General features: G+C 48.5%; 1 protein-coding gene across 8 annotated transcripts in view; it reads left to right on the forward strand.

Moving 5' to 3' along the window:
* TPST1 (tyrosylprotein sulfotransferase 1) overlaps nt 1-26,754 on the forward strand; it is a 63,421-nt gene that overhangs the window by 21,278 nt on the left and 15,389 nt on the right. For 2 of the 8 annotated variants that reach the window (XM_061562041.1, XM_061562040.1), the window contains exons 2-4: nt 16,691-16,770; nt 25,413-25,548; nt 26,326-26,473. The gene's annotated coding sequence lies outside the window, so the exon portion shown is untranslated. Of the gene's footprint in view, nt 1-4,399; nt 4,456-4,542; nt 4,662-16,690; nt 16,771-25,412; nt 25,549-26,325; nt 26,474-26,754 lie in introns of those variants that run through there. The other 6 variants (XM_061562038.1, XM_061562046.1, XM_061562044.1 and 3 more) reach the window with 5 other exon arrangements.

The following is a 26,754-nucleotide window of genomic DNA, read 5'->3' on the forward strand; positions in this document are numbered from 1 at the left end:
TTGTATCGGAGGAATCCGATGAGCTATGAAGCTCTTTCTTCACAGATGTCCAGTCGGGGCGGGTAAGAACGTCACAACAACAAACAATACAAAAACACAATAGGAGTGCAAAAGTCCAAGAGTTAAACAGATCACCCCAACACAAATAAAACTAAACCATCGCCAACCTACCAGACACAGCTCACATCAGTGGTGAGTGATATCCGAATTGGTCCTGGGTCCCTCTCCCCTTCCCCCCCACCCCCAACTTCATCAACTGCACTGACCAGAATGGTGAAAGTATGTTCAAACAGCTCCCCATGGCTTGTGACACAGAGAGGCCTTCACTCAACAGTGTATTACCCAAGGGGTGTGTATATACACTCCTGAATTACTGCCCTTCCTCGGATGAGTTAAATATGCTTATTTTCAAGAGGGGTTGTTCCTTTTGAATGCTTGGGTCGCGTTGCCTCTGTTGGTCTCTCGTCTGACACTGGTGAGACTAGGCCAGGGGTCGGCAACCTACGGCTCCGGAGCCGCATGCGGCTCTTTACGGGCTGCTTCTTGACGATGAGTACGTATGTACTCAGATGCATTGCGGCTCTTGAAATACTGAATTTTGTACCGAATTGGAAAGAAATGGCTCTTCTTGTTATTTTGGTTGCCGACCCCTGGACTAGGCCCTTAAAGAAGGTTGTCTCTGGTGTAGGCCAATCAGTTTCAAGGACAATGCATATATTATCGGAGCATGTTTTGTTTGCATATTCACCGCAAGTACGTGTAGTTAATGCAGACATGATTCCTTGCGAAAGGTTTCTGTTTGGTGTTTGAACATCTTAACACACCAGTTTTATTTCCAGAATGGGTAAAACCTATTATTCTTCTTCTTGGTTCTTTCGGTAAAGTCACGTAGAAGGGAAATAATAAAATAATAAAAATAAAACATAATAAAATACAATTCTCACGACGTTTCGGCCACAACGCAAGCAGCCGTCCTCAGGGGAAGAACAGGTCTGTCGGAAAGACAACTATGATACTGGCAAAAAGGTCCCATTTGTACATTTTGAGTATTTGGCTGCTATACATTTCCGCATGATAAGTCACTTTATTGGGCTATCATTTGTGGCCAGGTCGCTTCTGAATAAGAGCTATATGGCTCAGTGGGCCTTACCTGGTAAAATAAAAAATAGTTTACTTGAGTAGCTTTGCCATTTGCTGCTTATATTAAATGTACGATAGTTTTTTTTTAATATCTCGCCTCGGTACACAAACATTTCCCTGTTTGCGTTTATGTCATGAGACAACTTTCCATTTGGAACTCTGGCTGCGAGAGAGAGAGAGAGCGGTGCACCTCCTCGTGTCAAGAGAAAATGACCTGGAAGATGACGTCACAAAACCACTTCTGACGTCACTGCAACAGGTGTCATTCGCCACGCAGTAGGGCACCGTGCCCTGTAAAGAGTGTTCATCACACGTGGATCAAAGTCAAGTTGTTTGATTTTCAGAGTAGGATCGAGCTGAATTAAGTGAAAAATTCAATTCAATACGATGGGGCTTTTGTTGGGGTTCTTTGGTGACCAGGCTGGTACAATTTGAATCACTGCGCTTGAGAAAAACAGCTGCCTGGACTCAAAATCTAGGACCTCACCTGGTATCGGGTGAGTGCTCTGAAACGGTGTCAGATCCTTGGCGCAAGCTGGCCACCTCCATTATTTAAAAGCAAATTCTGTACCAAGCTGCGATGTTGCAGCTGTGCCCGCTGCTGCCACATGCACAGAGAGGTTGCGTTGTTTCTTGGCTCTCCCGTCAGCGGCAGCACCACCGCCGGCACGTGCCCAACGTCCCACAAAGGGTCCAGCTCACCCAGCGCGGTCGTTGATCTGCGAGGGAGTAAGTGGCTCACTCTGTGCCTCTGCCATAATCAACAATTAGAGCCAGTCTAATCCACTTAAGGGAGACCGTTGAAATACTGGAAAATATACGTATTTCGTTTCCACCGAACACTATTTCTGATTTATTTGAAGAACAATTTAGATTTTTTTTTGCAGAATAGAATCCTTCGTCGTGTTGCACGTACACGCAACGGGGGATCAAATGTGACGTCACGTCAAAATGCGCAACTTTAAATAAATATAGAATTGTTATAACAACACTAATTGTTGTAACAACACTTCTACAACATCAGAGTGCAGCGCCACATTAAATACGCACGACAATGACAATAGTTTAAAGCGATTTGAAGCATGTTTTATTTTCAAAATGGAAATATGGTTTTGGGGGGGGGAGGGGGGCAGAGCTTTGTGACGTCATATTTGAGGGGGGGGGGGTCTGACTTTTTGTGACGCCGTGTGACGAGCGGGGGGGGGGGGTCAAAAATCGTCCAAAATCGCGTGACGTCATTTATGGACGGCCCCTAATGAGCGATGCCGTGAAACCCCCCCCCCCGGGTTCACGGCCCCAGGCCGGGAGGATGGAGCCACTCGAGTCCAAGGAGGCTAATGGCCGTGTCAGACGGCACTGAACCATCGCCTCCTGCCGGGTTCACGTGGGCCGACGTTGGGACACCGATCCAGTTCAACGCGCGCGCAGTGTGTGCAGCAGACGCATCTCGCGTCAACTGTGCGCTCAGAACACAACAGTCCGTTGTTGTTGTTCTTCTTCATTCTTTCCTTTTCCTTCTTCTCCCTTCTTCTCCCTCATTCCTTCTTCCTTCTACTTCTTTATTCCTTATTCCTCATTCCTTCTCCGCCGCCTCCCGATGACCTGGTCTTAAACCCTGCAGAATCAGCCCAGGTAAGGGATGGTTCCCCGTCGTCTGAAGACCAACGGGCAGCAGCGGCGGTGCGCGAGAACAGCGCTCGGTGTTTCTGAGCGCTATACTCTTAGGTTTTTTCGGTAAAGTCACGTAGGTAAAAAATAAAATTACTAAAAGTAATAATAGAAATAAAATAATAAGTCACGACGTTTCGGAGGCAACACAAGTCTCCGTCATCAGGTGGGACCGTCACAGCTAAAATTACTGCATTCTGAGCGCTGCTTTAAAAAGTTTTAGGTTCAACGAGCGTGCATTGTTTATGCAGAAAACAAATCTTGGGTCATCTGTGCTGTTCAGAACACGACAGTGGATTGTTTTTTCTTTTCTCTGTCTCCTCCTCGGTACAAACAAAAGAGCCACCGCGTCCGAATGATCGAGAGCCGTCGCTCGTGAACATTTGGAACATCTCTGTTGCAGTCATTAAAACACCGGTCCCCGTGCCCTCGGCGGGAAATGTTACAATCGTCGATGCGCCGCTATCGTGAAATTTGTTGGGGATAAACGAAAATTCGCCCTGTGGTGGTGGATGCGGTGTTATTTTGTTTGCACAACAGTGACTCGATTATAGAAAGGACGTTCTGAAAAAATCCGCAGACTTTGCACGTTCGCCGTTTGCATTAAACCGCTGAGTGTGTGTGGCGTAATTTCGATTTAAAGCTTTCGTGACTGCAGGGATTCATATTCTTGGTTCTTTCGGTAAAGTCACGTAGAAGATAAATAATAAAATAATAATAAAAATTTCCTTTTTTATGTTTTATTTTTATAAGAACAATAAAACTTGTTTATTTTTTATGTTTTCTTTTTATAAGAACAATAAAACATGTTTATTTTTTATGTTTTATTTTTATTCTTTTATTATTTCCCTTCTACGTGAGTGACGTTTAGCATTAAGTGACGTTTAGCAAAATTCAATTTTGTGGGTGGGGTCAAACGAGGTGGGGTCAAAGGGCAGGGTTCAGAGTCCAGTTTCAAAAGGCGGCTCAAATGGGCACTTTGCACAATGCCAACTGCTCACTTGTTGCCACGGTTTCCATGGCCACCGCATTTCGAGGCACATAAGGGGCCGTCCATAAATGACGTCACGCACCTTGGGGGGGGGGGGGGTCAGACATTTGTGACGAGGTGTGATGAAGGTGGGGGGGGAGTTTGAGAAATGTGACGTCACATCAAAACTCGCAACTTTAAAAAAATATAGACAACACGTTCTACTTAATTAGACTTTTTGATAAATGTTTTCTACAACATCAAAGTGCAGCACCACATTAAATACGCACTACAATGACAGTTTAAAGCGATTTGAAGCGTGTTTTATTTTGTTTTGGGGGGGGGGGGCAGAGGTTTGTGACGTCATATTTGAGGGGGGGAGGTCTGACTTTTTGTGACGCCGTGTGACTAGGGGGGGAGGGGGTCAAAAATCGTCCAAAATCGCATGACGTAATTTATGGACGGCCCCTAATGTATTAAAATCGCCTTTCAGTTACGACATACATTTTTTTTTTAAATGTTCCTTTCCTCATTTGAAATTTGAGTGGAATTTTAAATCGTGTTTATCTCCCTCCGCCAAAAAAATGCCCCATTTTTCACTCGCTTTTTGTACGTGCGCAGAATTCGTTCCGGACGGGAAAGGCTGCCAGTGCGCGCAGTGAGCTTAGCGGTGCGAGGTGAGAGCCACGGCGATTGTTAAAGCACATCACAGGCAAAACAAGCGGGCAAGGCGGCCTGTCAAGGGAGCATCCTGCACTGCTGTGACGCTCTCCCGCCCCACCCCAGCCTCAAAGACAAAGATTCACCCTATAGCCTTAACAGACTGTTGGGGCAAGTGCTGTTAGCGAGCACCTAATGAAGGCCGGCACGGCTCACGAGGGAGGTGGGTGGCCAAAGCCACACCTGGTCGCCTTTGTCTCCCTAGCGGCGACGTTTACACACCACACTGGGTACTCATTTGAGGCTGAGTCGACCATACCCTGTTCAGATAATCGTCACCGGTATTGGCCGTGAGCGGGAATCGGAACTCGGGTCGCCGGGTTTGCAGCGCGGCACGCTAATCGCTACACTACCCGCTACACTACCGCACGCGCATGTACGCGCACACACACATGCATGTGTGTGTGCTATTTTATTGCACACGGCGCGCGCACAACCAAATTTTCTCCTGAGCAGTGCGTGCGGCTGCTGCGCCGTTCTTAAACGGTATAAACAAAATGCATTCGGACGTAAGTTATTACACAATATTTATACACTTTTTATACACACATTTTATACACAAACTGTCTCCACAATATTGATGCCCAGCATCGATGCTGTGCACCGCTGCCATCGCTGTTCATGGCTGGCTTTTTTTCCTCCGTAACAATTCGCGAATTTGGTGTTTTCGGGGTATGTGAGGGTCAGGACTTGCTGATAACAACCCTGTAAAGTATGAAGCCGTTTCTTGTCTAAACACATGAGACTGGGTAATAAATATCGCCGCCTTTAACTTGGCCTATGATTTTTTTTATTGCCGCAAATACAGTGTGCCCCATTTTTTCATTGAGTTTAGTCGAATTTACGACCCACTGAAGAATCGTGAGTCGGTATAAAAATTTGCTACAATTGCATATTTCACAATGCGCGCATTTCTGATGGCTATGCAAATGCCTACAGAGGCCTCCTAAGGAGGAGAATCGGTCCGAGACTCTTCACAACTCGTTCTGTGATCTCACGTTTACACCGGGACTCATCTCGCACATAGCGGTGGTGCCTTGCTCGCCGTGCGAGTTCCAGCTCATAACATGGCACCAATGACAATATTATTATTCATTGAGATTATCGTGGTAATTTAAATGTCTTTGAAAAAAAAACCCCAGTTATGTTGGGGGCTTGTTTGATAGTTCCTATGCTTTTGTTTTAGTATTTAAAAAAAAAGCAGAATAATTGCTCATGCTGGCAAAAAAATAATTTTAATTATTTACGCTTGGTTGTACTCAATAGTCACATGGGGCTGTGGAAGTTTAAAACCCACAGCTGGACACACTGCATAGCTGCTGGGGATAACAGCAATGGATTTGCGAATTGCATGTCCGTTCAGATTATCGCGTATGGGTATACGCTGTCTGGATATGGCAGTTTTACACGAGAGATAGTGTAAAGGGTTTTTGAGGTTACCGTTGTTGTGGGTTCAGTTTCTACACGGCCCATTTACGTGATAATTCGACTCCATCTACTTGATGTCTTTGCTATCAGCGTGCCCGCCACACGGATCTCTGCTCGTGTCCCAAGGCAAGAGTGTGTGTAATGGGCGGAAAGGTCTCGCCCTTGTCTCTTAATGCCCGCGTTTCTAATTGCGTGCCTCTGGCACGTGGCAGCGTGAATGGGGTGGCGAGTGGATTGATTCCTGTCGTCAAGGCCTTCGAGCCCAGTCGTTATCTCCTCTCCCTCTGGCTCCCCCTGTTTCTCTCCTCCGCCGGGAAGCTGGGCAGTCGCAAAAATTGTCCCGGTGCACAAAGTGGAAGGGGAAAATATTTCTAATTTAAATCCGTGCCCATTGGCCCGTGTGCATTGCGGCAGTAAATTGGTTTACCCCGAAGCGCTCGTTTGTTGGCCACAGTTTCCTCTTCCTCTGTATGCGAGCCTCTCCCTCGATTGCCACGAGCACAAAGACAAAGATCCCCCGTATAGCCTTAACAGATTGTTGGGGCAAGTGCTGTGAGCGAGCACCTAAAATGAAGGCCGACACGGTACACGGAGGGGGGTGGGTGGCCATCACTACGCCCGGCCACCTTTGTCTCCCCAGTGGCGATGTTTACGCACCGCACCAGGTACTCATTTGAGGCCGAGTCGACCTAAGGGTGGTCCAGACCGGTTCAGATAATTGTCAGGGGTGTTGGCCGTGAGTGTTCGTAGCACAGCGCCCTAACCGCTATGCTACCGCTCCCAAGCACACACGCGTGCATACACACACGCGCGCAGCAAAATGCTAACGAGCTGCTTGGAGATATCTGGAACGCCACGTGCCCTGGTTGATCTGTCAGCGGTGTCGGTGGCGCGATCGCCCTCATCCCTCAAACTACTCACCAGCGCTGTAATCACGTTGCTTTTAATTTAATTCTGCCTTTCGGCCTGGCCTTAACAGCTGCTGGCGTTCCACTGTCAGCCGCAAGTCTTCGCGCCATTTCAGGACAACGTTGTTCAGAATTTAGTTTTATCCGTCAAGATGGTCATTAAAGCGGACACTCCCGCAGAAGATCGGCGTGCGGTGACCCTGGAGCTCGCCAGGTGGGTGCTGTTCCCCACTCCCTGTGACAGCACCGAGCCGGCACCGATAAAACCCCCAAGTTCAAAACCTGGTCTTCTGCCCAAGATGATAATAACGCCTTGCTCTCACGGGTAGTAAGCCCGGTGGCTTCGGTCTGCGCACAAATACCTGCGCTGGAAACAAAGATACTTTAATGTCCTCTCTGCTCGTTCTTCATGTTTCTATAAATACTTATGGGCAAATATAATTCGAGTAGTCCAGCTCAAATTCCATCACCATTCTCGCTAACACAGCCTAGAAAGCTAGTGTGTGTGTGTGTGTGTTGCGGGATAATATGTTGGCTGTAGCTCTTGTTTGGAGCAGCCAGTGCCAACCTAGTCTCTCGAGTTCCGATTAGAAATCTTAACTAATAAACAGTTTTTTTAATTAAAGACGTGAACCCGGTATGTTCGAGAGGGCCAGCTGCGTGCAGAGGGGGGACGATCTTCCACCGACGAAATTCACACCGGGGCCTCTCCCTCCGTCTCGCCGTTCTGGGCGCGGAGTTCAGGGCCTCGTGGAGGGGGAGCGCGTTTCCGTTTCGGCGCCCCATTGCGACTTTCATCTGCCGCTCGCTTCTTGTCCCTACGCGATTTTCAACTGCCCAATTTAAGCAGCGGCTTTTGGCCAACCCATCGAACAAAGGCGGTCACCACATCGCGCGGCGCTTTCAGATGCACTTCTGCGGCCGCCTGGAACGCTCTTCCTTCCTCTGTGCACTTTAAAATCATCTCGATTGAAAACTCATTTCTTTTAGAACTCCTTAATGCGTTTTTAGTTTGTCCTTCCCCCGCACCTCAGATTAGCACGGTTGGCTACGTACAGTGCGAACGAAGTTCAACATACATACACGCATACAAGGGGCGCACACAAATTCTTTCTGCTTCATGAGTAGGGACCACGGCGTGGAAGGACGCACGCGTTGTTGTGACTGGCCAGTGTCCAGGCGTGTCGTCGTCGGCAGTGACTGCATGGACAGCTTCCCGTTATCCCTGCGTCGCCTTGACGCCCCGCTGGGTGCAGCGTCAGCTCTTCCGCCGCGGTAAATTGAGGCCTTGAAAGCGCCGCTGATTGTGCATCATCAGCTCGTTATTCATGCAGCACGCGGCTGGGGTTTGGCGATTAGGCAGGCGTGTGTGTGTACGAGTGGTGGCGCACACGGGAGCTGTGCTATGAACCCGGCGACACGAGTTGGATTCCCCGCTCACGGCCAACACCAGTGACAATTATCTGAACGGGTCGTGGGCTTCCCCTAGGTCGACTCGGCCTCAAATGAGTACCTGGTGTGGTGCGTAAAACATCACCACTGGGGAGGCCAAAGGCGGCCGGGCGTGGTGTTTGCCACCCATCCCCTCGTGTGCTGTGCCGGCCTTCATAGGTGCTCGCTGGCAGCACTTGCCCCAATAGTCTGTTATGGCTATATGGGGGATCTTTGTCATTGGTGGCGCACACCTGTCATCCAGCGCAAGGAGGGAGGGGAAGGGGATGGGTGAATCGAGTGGTTTTCGTGATACTCCAAAAAGCCGTGGGATTGTGTGGCTCTGTGATGGCAGTGCAGCAAGTGGGTTGTGCACTGCGTCCGTGTAGACCAGGGGTGGGGAATGTCCGTCCCGCGGGCCGTATGAGGCCCGCGAAGTCATTTGGTCTGACCCTGCCAAGGCAACCGCAGGCGGGACTTGAAATTCAATAAATCCAGGAGCAAACCTGGAAAAGCTGTTGCGAGTAACAGCATCATCAATATCGGCTAACACCGCACGCCACATCCAAAGAGAGAAGCAGTTCCAGCCATCGCATTAGGGGTGAGTTAATTAAATGTTTGACCAAATATAACAGGCTAATTTTTAAGTTGATAATTTTGTATGGCCCGCGAATGATGTTATAAATATCCAAATGGCCCTTGGCAGAAAAAATGTTCCCCATTCCTGGTGTAGACTTTGCTGTTTTAACCGCAAGCGTACACTCTCTGAGTGCTCCAGTGTGGACCCCCGTGCGAAAACGTGCGTGAACGGAATTGGCCAAACCGTCTCGGCGATGCAGGGACCGCCCCGGAATGAGTCCCGGTATTCGGCGATGCTTCCATGGCTGAATAAATGTCTGCTGCTGCTGCAAACTCGTGCCAACTGTCCATACAAAGGTGGAGTGGACGATATCTAAGAGTGGCGTCCGTAAAGTTCATGTCAAAGGCCAGTGTGCGCACACTTTGGCAGCTGAAGGACAGTTTTATTTTCCCGCCGTCACGGTTTAAGGATTCCAGTTGGGTAAGAGCCCCAGAAACCTGCTCACAGCTACTTTACTCTTCCTTGGCAAGCGCAGTGTTTGTCAGCAGAGTGCGATGAGACGTGACGACTTGGCCTTCTGCTTTATTAAAGCGCTGGGGTTTAGGCTGCAAGATTGTTTTTCCATTGTGCCCGCAATGAACTGTAGGCATGTACGTTGAACTTTTCTCATACCGTACGTAGCCAACCGTGCTAATCGGGAGGTTGCGGCGGAAGGACAACTAACTAAACACAAAAAGCAGTTCTCAAGCACTGCGTTTTCAATCTAGTTTTAAAAGTGCATAGCCTCCAGTGGCTTCCTAATATTGGAAGGAAGAGCATTCCAGACGGCCGATGGCTAGACAAAGCCGCTGCGAGGATGACCGGCGTATGCGTGATGGTTTATGTGCTCCTTGATGAACTACAACGCACGCCCCGGGGGTTTCTTGAAGGGGGTGAACGTGTACCTGATACCTGGACAGATGTGTGCATGCGGTGTGTGTGTGTGCGAGCATATAGAGTGGGCAGTGGTAGTGCAGCGATTAGTGCTCTGCACTACGAACCCGGCGACCTGGGTTCAATTCCCGCTCACGGTCAACACCGGTGACGAACATCTGAATCAGGTCCTGAGCCTCCCCTAGGTCGACTAAGCCTCAAATGAGTACCTGGTGCGGTGGGTAAACATCGCCACTGGGGAGACCAAGGCGGCCGGGCGTGGTGCTGGCCACCCACTCCCTCGTGTGCCATGCCGGCCTTCATAGGTGCTCGCTAACAGCACTTTCCCCAACAGTCTGTTAAGGCTACACGGGGGGGGGATCTTTGTCTTCGTGGTGAATGGCGGTTGTTGTCCTTGTTGTTGTTGTGCTGTGATTGGCAACTATTCTGTGTCGGGGAAGTTGATCTGCAAACACAAATTTGGCTTCTCCAAAAGCAGTCCCAACCCGCTCTCTCGCCCGTCTCCTTTATTTAATCCATTTTTGATTTCCGGTCCGGCTTTGACAGCTGCCCAGGATATAAATAATCGGCCGTGTTTTCCAAAAGGTCTCCCCTCAAATAGATATCTTGAATTATTCAGAGCTCTCGTTGTGCGCGACGTTTGCTTTGCTCGCGTCGTAATAACCAATAGAAATGAACGACAGCTAAACGACCGAAGAGCTGAATGCCAAAAACAGGGTTGAATATAAAATAAAATAATGTTTTTCACCTCCTTTGTCAGTCCATCTGGTGGATGGACTCCTTGTCAGGCATGGGGGTTTTGTGACCATACCTTAGCGCGCTGTTCAATGTGGGTTTGTGAAGGGAGAGCACACGGACCGGTTCGAATATCACTCGTCACTGATGTTGACCTTGTCCGGGAATCGAACTCTGGTCCCCGGATTCATCGCGCAAGTACTGTGCCACCATGGCACCCCGATGTACTTACGATCAAGTGTTATAGTTTCCAGTGCACATCTCTGCTTGCAGGCAACGGGAGAAAACAAATAACAGTTGCGTTGTCTCGAGGTCACGGCAGTGGAGGGAACCGTTCTGACGACACGTTTATATTTACGCGATCTAACCCAAAAAACCTAATATTATGGACGTTCTAAGATTGTGGCATAAACCAGAGTAGGGGAAACTGGGTGCAGACTGTGGAAGGCAGGGGGAGAGAGATGGCTCTGCTCCGGCCTGTGGGCTACATCGCGACCACCCTGGATTAGCCAGGGACACTGGACTCTCCCTTTCCGACCTCCTTTCACCCCCACGCGCACAATCATCACAGGGAATCCATCAAACATCCCCAGAGCAGCATCCTCCCGGTAAATATCCTGTTTCTCCATTGGCTCGGTGCTGTACGAGCAGGAAATGAGCACTTGGACTTTGTGGCGGTATAATGACGAGAATTAATGGCTGCAGTTTTAAAACCCCAGGCTCCTTTCCCCGACGTCGCTTTCCGATGGAAAGAGGTTGAGGGAAAAATCAAAAACGTTTTAAATGATAGTTTTGCATGCGCAGCTTCCGTGGGTTTCTTTATTTGTACATTAATTTTGTGCCCGTGTGATGGTAACCGGCAACTCTGCGGTGCATTATGGGTGACACGGGAGGCCCCTTTGCCACCGCCGCCACACGGCGCGGCCGATGGCAGCCCAAAAAAGATTTCGCATGGATGCGGTGTGGCAAGCGTGCTGGGGCATGGGTATGAAGCAGTAATGGGGCTTATTAAGTGCGGTCTTGTCTGTGAGTCCTTGCGGTGTTGGCTTACTGCTCTCTGTCAAGGGAACCATTTCCCAAACAACTAATAGAGGTATACGCGAAGCTGAGCAATGTCCAGTTGGGAATCTTTTTCAAGGGCGACTCGACTGACGGACAACAATGTGCACCTTCGTGCCGTCGCCACGACTGAACATAACTCTGATAATTATGTAACGAGTCGTTTTTTTCAGAATATAATTGGCGTGCATGTTGCACGCTTTCCCGTTTCCCCCCTCCGCCCCCGATCCGGCATTTGGCTCGAAAAGCCACCATCGGTGCGGTGGTGAGCGTCTCGTTGTGGACGTAGTAGTGATGGACGTGCCGGTCGCAGCAGCTTCCTTCCCGACACAGCAGTTGGCCTTTCGCTTCTCGGTCGCCAGCTTGCGCAACAGCATTGTCTCCAGCGCAGGATGTCCCGAAGCTGGGGCCTTTACTTGCACATCTCGCCCACGCTATCCCATGCTCGCTCGCGTAAAGCTCGCCCTCGCACGACACGGCCATCCTGCCATTGGGAAGTAGAGAAACCAGAAAAAGGAAGTCGCCTCATGACAGCCAACTGTGGCGCAATGCTGCATTCGCAACTCCGCGCGAGGCTTTCTTCGTATTTATTTTATGCTTAAAAAAAATAATAATCTCACAATCACCCCTAATTGTGCCCTGACTTCATCGGATCTCAGAAGCTAACGTGGGTTCGGCTTACTTAGTGATTGAATGGGTGACCACGTTGACTTGCCAGGCATCGTAGGTGTGGGATTGTGAGGTGGTCAGTAGACAGCATCCTTGAGTTTCGCACCCTCCTTTGTGGAGTCTGTTTTCCCAGGATTCTCCAGTTTGCTCCCACACGAACCCAGATGCCCATGAATGGAGTAGTGCCTACGCAGGATCCTCCGGGGAAACGTCTTGAAACTCCAGCGAGGCTTTAATGTTTGCATAACACTATTATTTATATTACTTCACTTTATCCAGGAAATCCTTGTTGCTGATGTTTTAGTTTGGACGTCTCTGCAGTCAATGCCCTGGCTGTCGGCACAGCTTTTATGGCGTTGGCGGTTTGTTTACTATCGCTGTACAGTAATCAAGGTCAAGAGGACGTCACGCGGTCAATACCACCACGCCAGCCATCACTTTGTTTCTCCTGTTAGATCTCCGTTTCTTTCGTGTGAACTTGAAAGCCGGCCTTCAAGCTCCGCTCTTAATGAGTCCTCGTGGTTTTTTTTTGAGTTGGCTGTGAATGTGAAGTTTAGAAAAAATGTTGTTCAGACGAAACAACTGCTGCTGCCGGCCGCATCATTGCTGCCTCGTTAGCAGTCTCCGTTCACCGTATCTTTGTTGTCGGCGTGCGGTGACGACTCTCTCTCTCAGGTTATTGCTCCGGACTGTTATACAATTCGTGGCCTGTGTTTCTCCCTCGGATGTCTGCGTTGTGCTTTTGGGTTTTCGAATAATAAAATAAATGTAAAAAAATAAACCGATGTTTTTATTTTAACAGGGTAAGACCCACCTGAGCCACATAACTCCCTTTCAGAAGCAACCTGGCCACAAATGATAGCTCAACAAAGTTCTCACGTGGCAATTTATCGCACACCAAATACTCTAAACGCGTGATGTTGATTCTGAACGCAGGAGGGAAGAACTGGTGGACCCAGGGAAAAATTCATGCGACTACGGGGAGAACATGCAAACTCAGAATATAAAGACGTCAGGGTCGGAATCGAACCCACGACCTCCTGCCATACCAGGCAACGTAGTTTAACATCTCACCACTGCTGGAACGAGATGGAGAACGAGGCCACTGAGAATAATGCAGGTGTTACAAAAAGGGAAGGATGTGGGACGTAGCATGGCTGGACGATGTTTTATGAAGTGGTGGTGGGGGGGGGGCCGTGGAAACTTGGAGCCCCGAATGGGCAAATATAACTCGGACGCGGTGCCAAGGTTTGGTGTTGAAATGCAGCCATTCACACTCTGTTCGTGAATGTGCGTATAGTTTTGGCGAGGTTTGTTTTGTGATGATTTGTTGTTGTTAACTGCTTCGCTAATACGCCAGAACACATGGTCACATTTGTTGCAGGAAGTGTGTTACCTGCTGTGCACCAGAACTTGTTATCTCTTCATGGAAAGGTTTTCTCTGGGCATGCTGGTTTCTTCCCACTGCATTATTTTTCTTCCAAACACTGTTCGGCTAAACATTCCCAACCTTCAAATGTATTTTGATACCGAGGCAGGCATTTACTTGGCAGAATGTATTACATTATTCCTGACTGAATTACTAAATTATTACTGCCTGTGTAACAATGCAGTAATAGATTAAGAAAGTATTTTTAGACCGTCACTGCCACTCTTCATCGAACCTCAGAAAACATCGAACTACAGTGGAAAAATACCTGGGAAATCTGCCTTGCGATCTAACAAACACCGGATCCAAGACCATTCCTCTCAACTACCACCTAGGGCCCTATCCTGCCACGCAAACGAGGCTCCGCTGTGAACTGCATCCGCACAGCTCACCAAAGGTGCGGCCACCTACTCCGTACATGCAAGATAGAATAATCTCCAACATGTGTCTGCGGGAGGCACCAACACAATAAGCCATTTGGCCAACTCGTCGTCGGGAGGACCGCGTTGAACAAATTCGCCGTCTTGTGAAGCCATCGGCCGGATTTAAAATGTCGACATCGAATTACGGTTGCTACGCAAAATGTCATCCGTACAACAGAAGAAGATGTACTGTGCATATCATTTAACGCGTAGATTTTTTGCAGCCAACACGAAGATCCATGTATGGTTTTGGGAATCTGGTGCACTATTTCCCCGCGTTCGCTACCCGGCGCAAGCTCGGAGCAGTTCGGGCGAAACGCCGTCGTACGTTGACGTTGAATTCGTTCGTGAAAAGTCTTCTAGCTGCCAGGTGAGGGGTAGCTTTATCAGTCAAAATTTGATGTGTCAGCACGTGTAGATAAGTAAAAAGTCTCCGAGTTGACGTTGGCTTTGTTTTGATTGTAAATGTATATCCGGTAAACGTAAATGTAGAAAAAGTATGACGAGCGCATTGCAAAACAGCCTTGTTTCTCATCAACGTTGCTGTTGTGAGAGTATCCGCGTTGGAGCAGACTTTACCGTATAGGAAAAAAAAAAGATTTCTGCGCGTAAAAAGCAATGGCATGAATTGTTTCGAATTTCACTTTGGCATGACAATGCTTCCATGAAAACGGAGCCATTTAATGCGTACAGGGAGAAAAGGGAAGCGCTCCAATCGGTTATTCTACGCGCCTGTTCCCTGGTTACTTGCACACCTGCGCACCTGTAATTTCCTCTGCAGGTTGACCTGGCGCTGATTTAGTGACCGCAGCACCGCTCAATCTTCTTCCGCAAACACGGCAGCGATAAAGCGGCACCGTGGCGGCGTGCGTGCGTGTGTGCGTGTTCTCGGCTTACGTTGGCAAACAGCGGCGAGAGCCTGCGGTCCGGCACCGCAGCCTCCCCGCCGAGTGACTGCTTCGGAGCAGCTGTGGGGCCCAAGGGCAGGTGTGGGTCACGGCACGAGAGAAGGGACCGGCGCGGTAGCCGTGTGTGTGTGTGCCGATGTATGTTGAACTTCTTTCGCACCGCTTGTAACCGGCCGTGCTAATCGGAGGTGCGGGCGGGAAGGACAACAAAACTAAACCGAAAACACGCGTGTGGTGTATGCTGGGCTAGGTTAAAGTGTGATGTAGGTGAGTGTGGTGGGATATCGTGGTGTATGCCGGGCTAGGTTTACCACGTGATTTATATGCAGACTGCGATCTTTTTTAAATCCTTTATATTAAGTTCGCGTGCTTGCTTGCTTGCTTAGGACCGTGCAAATCTTTCGCTCGTTTTTTAACCCACTTCCCGTGATCCAATCGAGCTGACATTTTCCACACAGACTCGTTGTGTGTGACAATTAATTTTCGTGAAATTTTTTTCCCAAAATGTTACACTGTTTAGGGAAAACAAATTAAATATTTAATTACCAATTGCTTAATACTGGCAGACAATCATCTGACCCATAGATTGCAGCCATCTCAAGCCAGAGGACGAGAGGACTCTAGCCGCCACGCACATAAAGGATTTAGAGTGAAAAACTTTGTTTTTACGGGTTATACTTGTTGCATCTTCGCCGCTGTTTCCATTCACTCGCCACAGCGGCGTGCGTCCTGCTCACGTCCGGGCGCTTCTCCTCATAGTTACTCTTCCCCCCCCCCCGCCCTCTCCACCGGTCCTGTTGTGTGCCGTGCTCCGCCACGAAACGTCTTGGTTACTGCCACCACCTGCGCCCGAACGTAACGGGTAAACATCCGCGTCCTCCGCGGCTCGCCGTGTTTGTTTTCGAGGGCGTCCCTGAAATGTTGAAGAGCCTGGCAAGCGGCAAAGCCAGAGAGAGATTGATTTGTTCTCCCCTTCTCTTAAGTCCACACACGCTCGGGCGTCAGGGGCGCGTGCGCAGCAGCAGCAGCCGCGCCGGACGCATCTTCGGAGGCATCTGGCAAGCACGCTCCTCTTTGTCCGACCGAGCGAGAGAGCCGCTTGCGCCGGTCTCTCTGACCCCGCTCGCTGCGCGTGTCATCACCGGGCACGCTGGGAGATTCTTCGATGGGCCCCGTCGCTGCGGCTGCTCGCTAACGTGTGGCGCTTGATTTGACGGTTTAAACAAACTTGACAGAGCTTTCGTGACTGCAGGGATTCATCTTCTTGGTTCTTTCGGTAAAGTCACGTAGAAGGGAAATAATACAATAATAAAAATAAAACATGATAAAATCATTCTCACGACGGCTGCTTGCGTTGTGGCCGAAACGTCGTGAGAATTATTTTATTATGTTTTATTTTTATTATTTCCCTTCTATGTGACTTTACCGAAAGAACCAAGAAGTTGACAGCTTGATCGCGACGGGTTACTTCCAGCTCGTAATTTTGACACGCGTATCACCGGCACCAAGACTGTGTTTTTGTTTCTTTCTTGTTTTGGCCGATTTGCAGTCCTGGGTGGTCCAGCGAGGACATTGCATATTTTGAGATGTTGAAACTAAGTTCGTTGCATTGATAAAAGGCGGTGAGCTAATGGCACCGTTGTTATGCTCACTCTTGTGTCTCCCTGTGCCCTCGCCTTTCCTTGTGTAGACCTGACACGGAGCCACCGTGAGCTCATCCCCGGCAGAGGAGGCATGCCCTACCAGAGCCCATACGGCAGCGATTGAACGGTACGAGATGCACGGCCCATCGTAGCATTCACCACTGCCCATACAATAACCGAGCCGGTACTCTTAACACCAAGTAGAAACCTTTTGCAAGGAATCAAGTCTGCATTAACCACACGTACTTGTGGTGAACATGCACTGACAATATACGTATTGTCTTGGAAACTTAGTGACCTACACCAGCAACGGCACGTTCGCTCCGGTTACCCAACGATGGACCGCAGAGGGTTTGCTTCACCTCTCGCCACTTTATCTCAAATGATGCCTCGGTTTTTCCCAAAGGATCTGCCTCAACAGGATTTGTAGTCCAGCGTGTGCCCCCTCCGCCGCTGGTACAATCCGTTTTGCTATTTGGCCCGTATTTAAGTGACGTGAACGCGCGCATAAGGCAAACCCGAAACGTCCCAACGTAACAAACCTGCACTCGCCTCTACACACCGTCGTCTTTGCGTCCATCACTACAAGCCTTGTATCGGTGAGAACAGTACTCGTGTATCGTGCCAAGTTGCACAATCGTACATAATTTCATTCCTCGTTTGAGGTCTGCACGCCACGGTACATTACTACGACAGGAGTGTGTATACTGGGTCTGGGGGGGCGTCTCGAACGTAACCCACCTTGTATTCTGTAAAACGGAGTTCACGCTGCGCTGCATTTTTAACCTTAATCGCCTCGTGGTGTTCTCGTTCTCTGCAATATCGGACGCTTTTTGGTTGTGGACCATCGTGCGTACGCAGCGCCACGGATCTGCCGTCTAATATAGCCGGGCAGCTGGCAAAAGAACAGGATCCATCATCCGTGGAACAATTACCAACTTAAACTTCTCGGAGCGAGGGGTCCGGGTGTACTGTGATGTGTGCGTTGCTCTGCAGCAGCAGTAGGCAGCAGCAGTGGTCCTGCTCGCCACATCCGCCTGCGGTTGGATGAGAGTAAGCTTTTTTCCCTCCCATCTCGTTCGCCGCATCTACGAATGCATGAGACTAAAATAAGATTACTAAAGAAAGGCCATGAGCAGGATATGTTTTATTTTTGTTAAACGGACGTGTGTATTTTTTTTTTACGCGTTCTATTGGTTTTTCACAAATGGTGTTTACTCACTGAACAGCGTGTGCTTGCACAAAGAATGAGTTGTAAAGCTGGTAACATTGCTCTCCGTGTGCACGTATGCACGATGAACTTCTTTTGGCTCCGCACGTAGCCAACCGCGCTAATCGGAGGCGCGCCATCGGCGGGAAGGGGCACCCCATGGCACGTGGCGATGGCTTCTAGCGGTGCGGGATTAAGCTAGTGCGGGCCCTGTAGCATATGTTTATAAAGGGGTCCTACATTAAACAAAAAACACACAAATATTAAAACACACGTTTTTTACTTGCATAGTAAAGCAATTGTATTTTTTCGTTTGCTATACAGTCAGATAATATGACAAATCGCTAACCTTAAACACCCAGTTCATAAAAGTTGAAGGTGGTATAGTACTATAGTAATAGAGCAAGTTCAGAATCACTGAACTGGAATTGATAGCTTGAAAGCATTTAGCGCGGTGCCCTTGAAAGTGCGGGGCCCGTAGCTACTACCTTTGTAGCTACTACACATGTAGCTACTACATATGTAGCTACTTTTGCTACTAGGATAATCCGGCACTGGCTTCTAGGGGTGGAACCATAACCTCGCTGCATCGCATCGTGCGCGAAACAATCGCTGTGTAAAAGGTCACATGAAGGGAAAATGCCTTCCTCCTGTAAGCGTTGAAAGTTAAGGAAGATGAGTGAGAGTGCCTTCTGGGTTCTGTGCTTCCACAGTCGGACGAGTTTACCGGGGACCAGGGCAATACTACAGTACTGTATTTGGTTAAAACCAGGATTATAGTTAAGTCCTCACTTCTTACTTTCGTATGGCTGCTTGTTGTAGATGCAGAGCAACAACTACAATGTCACATTCAGGCGGTTATCAAGCCAGACAACCGCGTCCGGCACAGCGGGGAGCGTATCATCGCCGTAGTGTCTCCTTCGGATTTGTGGATCTGGGGCATTGCGTCGTTGTACGTTTGTGCGGTCTGTTCTGGACGGCCACAGGCGCGCAGGACAGAGGTCGCAAACGGGTTTTGATTTCTTACCCGTACCCGTACCCGGCCGCACCAGGGTCGCAATCGGGTACCCGATACCCGTACCCGGCCGTACCCGTACCCGGCCGGGTATCGGGTAGGGCACGGGTATCGGGTACCCGATTGCGACCTCTGGGATGAAGCCATGTTGCAGGCGCGGGTGGGTTGATTCTAGGAACTTGAATTGTGAGAAGAGACAAGATGTTGGGAAATGAGTGACAAATGGTTACTCACCAGTAACTCACGGCTTACCCGTACCCGTACCCAGCCGCACCAGGGTCGCAAACGGGTACCCGTACCCGGCTGGTAGCCGGGTATCGGGTAGGGTACGGGTATCGGGTACCCGATTGCGACCTCTGGCGCACGACTGGAGAGGTTTTTTTTTTTATTCGCCATTTGTGCGTCGGGTATCCACATTTACTGCCATGGTTTGTGGGATGCGGTTTAGGGTGGACCATGAACTTCGTGGAAGATCAAACTCGGGGGGGATCTTCTGTATTGGGTCTCTCACTGGAAATCCTAGCTTCATATGACTCCCTTCAGCCTCTAAAGGTTTCTAAGTCACTGCGGTAGTGAACCGTAAAAAAATGTTTTCAACGAAACCGTGACCTAGAATTTACGATGCTTTATCGAATCACCCGGAGTGGCAGTGAGTTGGGGGGGGGGGGGTGAATGGCACCCGCCCTCCCCCCCACCATCACGTGTCTCTGATGTCAGATGTTATTCACCGCTTTGGTCACCACATGTCCCAGGTTCTTGGCGTGTGTTCCGGTGGCAGCATTTGATGAGCACACCGAGTTGAAGGTGGCGGCGTTGCTGGACTAGTAGTAACATGATCGGAATACTGCATTTCTACTGGAGATGTCCGATAGGGGCACGGGGGGTCTGAATGGTTACAACAACAATACAAAGGATGCGACAGGGAGTGCAAAGTATAGGAAACATCAGCACATCACTAAAGGCACGTAGGTAGAAATTAATTTTTCTACCCACGTGACTTTACCAAAATGACCAATGCGTATGGATTCCTGCAGTCAAGAAAGCTTCAAATTAAGATCATATCACTAAACATATACACCGATAAAAAAACTTAACTTTTATTTTACAACATGGCGGGGAGCCCTATGCACACCGATGTTATAGCGGTGTCCGGGAATCAAAGTGAAAGCCGCCGGCTTCATGGTGCAGTGCGGTGCTAATCACCGTGCCCCAATAATTGCTTAGCAGCGCATCGATAAGCTGATCCATTTCTAAATATTACAACAACAAGAAATCCCCAAAAAACTTTAAACGCTATACAGCATAGCGACACCTTTACCCTAGCATTGTGGTATAGTGGTGGTGCCAACCTGCAAAGTAAATGGCGCAAACCATTTTTGTTGAGACGGTAGAGTAGTAGGTAGGTTAATGTGAAGTCTTAAGCGTTGAGCGCGTGCTCAACCTGTGTGAGGACCCCAAGACAAAGATCCCCCGTGTAGCCATAGGGGCCGTCCATAAATGACGTCACGCACCTAGGGGGGGGGGGGTGTCAGACATTTGTGACAATGTGTGACGAGGGGGGGGGGGGTGTGAGAAATGTGACGTCACATCAAAATGCGCAACTTTAAATGAATATAGACAACACGTTCTACTTAAGTAATTATACTTTTTGGTAAATGTTTTCTCCAACATCAGAATGCAGCGCCACATTAAATACGCACTACAATGACAATAGTTTAAAGCGATTTGAAGCATTTTTTTTTTTTTGCGGGGGGGGGGGGGGGCAGAGCTTTGTAACGTCATATTTGAGGGGGGGGGGTCTGACTTTTTGTGACGAGGGGGGGGGGTCAAAAATCTTCCAAAATCGCGTGACGTCATTTATGGACGGCCCCTTAACAGACGGGCTTGGGGCACGTGCCGTTAGCGAGTCGCCACCCTCATGAAGTCCGGCAAGGACACGCGAGGGGGTGCAGGGGGGGGGGACCACGCCCGTCCGTCCGCCTTTTGTCTCGCCCAGTGGCGATGTTTTCTTTAAACCTCGCCAGGTTTCTTATTTGAGGCCGAGGTCGACCTCCCCCCCCCACCACCCCGCCACCAAACGCGAGCCCTCTCAAGCACCAGGAGACCCCCCCGATGGTGGCAGGAGGGCTCCGGGAAGGATGGGAGGTTGTAGGTGATGAGTTCGGGGGGGGGGGGGGGGCAGAGAGATCGATGGCTTCCCAGTTGGGAGACATCTCGACCCTTGCAAGCTCGCCGCCGTCGTGAGAGAGAGGAATGTGTGTGAGGGCGTGCAACGAGGAGGATGTCGCTCTTAGTTTTTTCGGTAAAGTCACGTAGGTAAAAAAATGAAATGAGAAAAAAACATTTTATTACCTTTTTTTTATTAATTTTAATTTCATTTTTTTTACCTACGTGACTTTACCGAAAAAACCTGAGAGTATGAATCCTTGCAGTCACGAAAGCTTCAAATCTAGAAAGGATGTCGCTGCCCCACTGCTGCCCCCGTGGCGTTACTAGCACTGCGTCGCTGTGACGGGTGCGGCATGTGCATTGTTATCGCCCTATCGCCTGCGGCTGTCATCATAGTCGCACGCATCTCGAGTCACGCCGGTGTCGGCAATTTCAGTAAAAGAATAAGTAATGTTTAAAAAAAAACTTTTTTAAAAACACGCTTTTATGAAATGTACTAGTAATGGAAGAACTCCACGACTCCAGGAAGTGGCCCCTAGGCTTGCCATAACGTCATGGACCGTGGCCAGTTACAGCCAACGTGAGTTGAGCGTGGACAATTGGACCCAAGCCCGAAACATAACATATAACAAAAGATTGTTAAAAAATATATATTTACATTTTTATGATAGAATATAGTATTGTCATCAGTATGACATAAGCATACCAAGTTTGCAGTCGATACGACATTGGGAAGTGGGTACAAATGTAGTTACAAGATTTGAGGATACGACAACAACGACAAAAAAATATTTAAAAATACTTTTTTAAAAACAAGCTTTAATGAAATGTACTGTCCGAGCTGCCCCTTCTCCTGCCCCCTTCCCCCATCGCCCCTCCCCTCCTTCCACATCCCCCGCCCCTCGGCGTGGCTCCCCGAGGCTTGTCGTAACGTCAGGGACCGTGGTGATTTACAGCCAACGTGAGTTGAGCGTCGACAATTAGAGCCGTAAAAAAGATTGTTTTAAAATAAATATTTTTTATTTTCAATGATAGAGTATAGTATTGTCATCAGTATGACATAAGCATACCAAGTTTGCAGTCGATACGACATTGGGAAGACGGTTGAAATTGAGTTACAAGATTTGAGGATACAACAGACAGTGAGTTAAATAAAAAAGCGTGTAAAATGTTTTACAAATATATCTTTTATTTTTTATGATAGAATATAGTCTTGTCATCAGTATGACATAAGTATACCAAGTTTACAGTCGATAGCACATTGGGAAGTGGGTAAAAATTGAGTTAGAAGATTTTTTGAGGATACGACAACAGACGGAGTGAGTTAAAAGAAACCGTGTAATAATCCTAATCACATTTTACCTGCGTAATTTGCACTGTATTCGTGCACGTAAAACGAAAACTGTACGGAACGTTTAGCGGTTGCATTGTGCCCACATGCCCAGGCTTTCGCTTGCGTGCGTATTTGAAGGAAGCTGTATATAGTTGTGTGTTTTGTGGTTCTTCAGAAGCTGTTATCTGGAACCCCGGTTGCATGCGAGCAGCGAAACCACTCTCAGACTATCGGCTGCTCCAATCACCCCTCTGGTGGTTGATTCTTGCTTCGATGAATCGACGAAAATTAACTGCGTACGATTTATACACGAGTTTTGCAATAAATGTACGAACAATTTTATGCGCACACGTCTAAAAAAACACTTTTGCACCACAATAACGATGGGAACGGATTCGGAATATTTCTGTCCTTATCACAACCCCCTGTTGAATTTTAACTTCGAGTTGTTGAACAAATAGCCGGTTTAACCAGTAACCGTTTTGAGAATTGCCTGACTGGCCACATCTACAGCATTACATTTTTTGCTGGCTGCTGTACATATTTAATTCTATGTTTTCATTTCCTTAAATCAACAGGGAAGTTCATGGTTGAAGCTCTGCTCGATATGCGTAATTGGGTATTTTTGTTTTGAACAAGTCGCCGTGAGTTTGCGAGGTTCTCTCCAGCACTGCAATGAACAGGGCTGAGTGCGTGTCTTATTATATTTCCAACGGGGAAACGGCAAGGAACGTGAAATTCCATTAGATGGCCGTGAAGCACTCAACATTGAGACAAAACCGTGAGTCTCACCGGTTCTCCTCGAGGCTTGAACTACGGATGTGGTAGTGGTGGGGGGTTCACAGTAATGGTGCAGTGGTGGGTGGGGACAGTGGGTAGTGGTGGGGCGACATCACGACCATGACCAAATTTCTCCAGAGAGCAGCGAGCGATACAATACGAGATCACCAGATCCTGGACCCTTTCTCCACACTACTCCACACTCGTGGGCAACGGATGCAGCTGATTTGGCACGCGCAGAAGACTCAAAGTGTCGGTTGACAGATAGAGGTGCAGCCCTGCAAGTGCTGCGCTCGCTCGCGTGTCACGCCACTGCTGGCAGGAAAGGGCATCAGCTAGACGCAGAGGGCGGGCAACTTTTTAAATTATTATTATTTCACGCTTTTTTATTAACTCACTCTGTTGTTGTCGTTGTTGTAGTCCTCAAATCTTGTAAACTCAATTTTAACCCTACTTCCCAATGTGGTATCGACTGCAAACTTGGTATACTTATGTCATACTGATGACAATACCACATTCTATCATAAAATCATTTTTAAAGCAATCATTTTTATATGTTATGTTTCGACTTGGGTCTAATTGTCCACGCTCAACTGACGTTGGCTGTAAATGACCACGGTCCCTTACGCTATCGCAAGCCTCGGGGCCACTTCATGGAGTCGTGGAGTTCTGCCATTACTAGTACATTTCATTAAAGCGTGTTTTTAAAGAAGTCTTTTAAATATTACTTATTTCTGCCAAGGGCCATTTGGATATTTATAACATCATTCGTGAGCCATACAAAATTATCAACTTAAAAATTTGCCTGGTATATTTGGTCAAACATTTCATTAACTCACCCCTAATGTGATGGCTGGAACTGCTTCTCTTTGGCGAGGCGTGTGATGTTAGCTGGTATTGATGATGTTGCTACTCGCAACTGCTTTTCCAGGTTTGTTCCTAGATTTATTGAATTTCGAGTCCCGCCTGCGGTTGCCTTGGCAGAGCCACACCAAATGATTTCGCGGGGTCTTATACGGCCCGCGGGCCGGACGTTCCCCACCCCTGAGCTAGAGGAAAGCTTCCTAAAGGGGTATTTGGTCTACTCTTCCACGCTGTATCGACAGATGTCTTTGGAGAGGCGGGTCGTAGCCGTACTTTGAGAAACTTGCGCAGGTTGTTTAAAACTGCCGCACCGGGAGGTTGCGTTGAGACCGGCACGCCCCTCTTGAGTCCGGTGTACTACCCGCTTGAGTGACCCTGGGAGTTTTTTTTTCATTTTTCAGTTTAAAAGTGTAGACATGGTTATTACTCTAGACATTTGTACATGTGTGGTAACTGTATCTTTTTTTATGAAGTTACCGGTAATGGGGAAAAATATATTCTTTATCAAAACTACTTTCATCAACTAAGTGGTTCGGTATTACCATGTGATACCCAAACATTATTTCTGCAACGGTGATTCTTTATTGAGATGGAAACATCTGAAATGAGTCTCAATACTCCTTTGCAGGAGGTTTCTGCTTCAAAATATTCAACTGCTTCCTTGATGCAAATCTTTGCATGTGGGAGGAAACGATAGTACACATCTCTATACAACTCGTGTGTGCATGAGAAACATTATACAAATGTTGTTACAGTAGTAATACCTCCCAAAACCAGTGTGAGTAAGCCACCGAGATGACCTGAAAATAATTAAACGTAAAATCGCACGCCAATACACGACAATTCTTCCAAGCGTATGCGCCGAGAATCGATTCCTCCTTGTGCAACGCTCGCTCCGCGTGTTCAGGGTTTGCCACCCCTGAGGTACAAAAATCCCGGGACGTTTCTTCGGAAGAATATTATCTGACCAATATCCGACGATGAGATCGTTACGGCGCGAGAAACCGACACGGTCTTGAGAAGACGTTAGTTACGCCACCGACAGAAGACGGGACTTCCAGCGCCATTGGGAAGACTCGCGGATTTCCCACAAACACAACTACCCCGTAAAGAGGGAGGGTATCCTGAGAAAACCAGGACCAGGTGGTAACCCTCCGGGCCAAGGGGAGGTGAGAACGAGTTGCAAGAGAGACGGACGGCTTGTGAGCTTTCGCCGCTTGCTCATACGCTATTGAGGCAAAACAAGAGTGGAAGAAGCGTGTCCGTAGGTTCCTCTGTGTGGAGATAAATATATTCATAAGCAATTCGTGCGCTCTACTTATTTTGTCTTTCTCCCGTCTTTGTGTTTTACAATAGAGGTGAGCATCGCCTGCATTCTAAATATAATGGTTTGCCCAGGTGTGCAGCTCGTACACAATACGAGATGCGCGTGTGCGTGCCGGACGATGCTGCTCGTGGCTCCTGCACGTGACTCTCTCCGTGCGACTCCTGGATGCAACGCCGCAGTGTGATCAGCCCTCCATGTGACTTTTTGGTATTATTCTCCGGTGGGACTCGTTGTTGTGATTCCTCGGTGCGCCTCCTCACACGGGGGGAGCCTGTTGTGCTCCGTTGATCGCAGCCACGTGAACACGTCACTGGCAAGAGCGTCGCCGCCGTCTGACACCTCCACGCTAATTGCTTTTGTTCCGTCCCATTATGTGTTTAATGAAACGTTAAATAATGGAGATGACTGTAGGGAGGCGGCCGACTACGCAGGCGTACAAACACTATTTTAGTCAATTTATAATAATTAAACCGTTTAAAATCAGAATTGTTTTTCAATCACATTGAGAGTTTTATTAGTTTTGAATTGGGCGTTGTGCAGTGGCGAAATGGATTTTGCTGCGATGGGATAGACATGAACGTTTGTACTTTGGTTAACCAGTTTATTTTGATAACGTCGCTTTGGAGTTGAAAAAGAATCAAACATTGCAGCAACGAGAGCGGGGCAGGTATTTGCAGAGGGAGCTTCGAGGTAAATGTGGTTGGATTGTGATGTGCGAGTGGGTGGGTATGCACGCACCTATGTGGATGGGGAGATGCATTTGGAGATAGATAGGTAGGCAGACCGCTAGTTAGCTCTGTAGATAAGAAGCTGGTCGATGGGCAGCTATATGTTGTCTCCGATATTAACACGGTTGACCTACGTACGATGCGAAAGAAGTTCCACATCATACATACAGAGGTAGGTTGTTTGTAGGTGGTTGGACCAGTGGGTAGTTACGTGAGCAAGGAGGGGAAGGGTACGTGTGTGCATACCTGTGTCCAGGTGCGGGGCGTGAATCGTGAGACGTGGCTGACTGCACCTGTGGCCGTGCCTCCCTACGGGCGACGGAGAGGCGCCAGGAGACGGTGCCATCGGCGTGCCGACGCGGCGCTCTAGAGACAGCGAAGTGGTGCTACGCGGGGCATAGAAGGTTCTCCAATTCAGAATCAGAAGATGTATTTACACTGGAGGAATCCCACGAGCTATAAAGCTCTTTCTCACAGATTATTCGCTAGGGGCGGGTAAAAACGTTACAACAACAAACAGTGCAAAAACATGATGGGAGTGCAAAGTACAAGAAAGGTAAACAAATCGCCCAAACGCATACAAACAAAACGAAATCATCCCCATCCTACCATCAAATTGCCGCTTCAGTGCCTGCCAAGCCTGCTGGCTTTTTAAAAATCAGCCGTTCGTCCCGCACTAATCGCC

The sequence above is a fragment of the Lethenteron reissneri genome, chromosome 28 (assembly GCF_015708825.2).
Source record: "Lethenteron reissneri isolate LAM-NWPU_2019-01 chromosome 28, ASM1570882v1, whole genome shotgun sequence".
Taxonomy (NCBI): Eukaryota; Metazoa; Chordata; class Hyperoartia; order Petromyzontiformes; family Petromyzontidae; genus Lethenteron; species Lethenteron reissneri.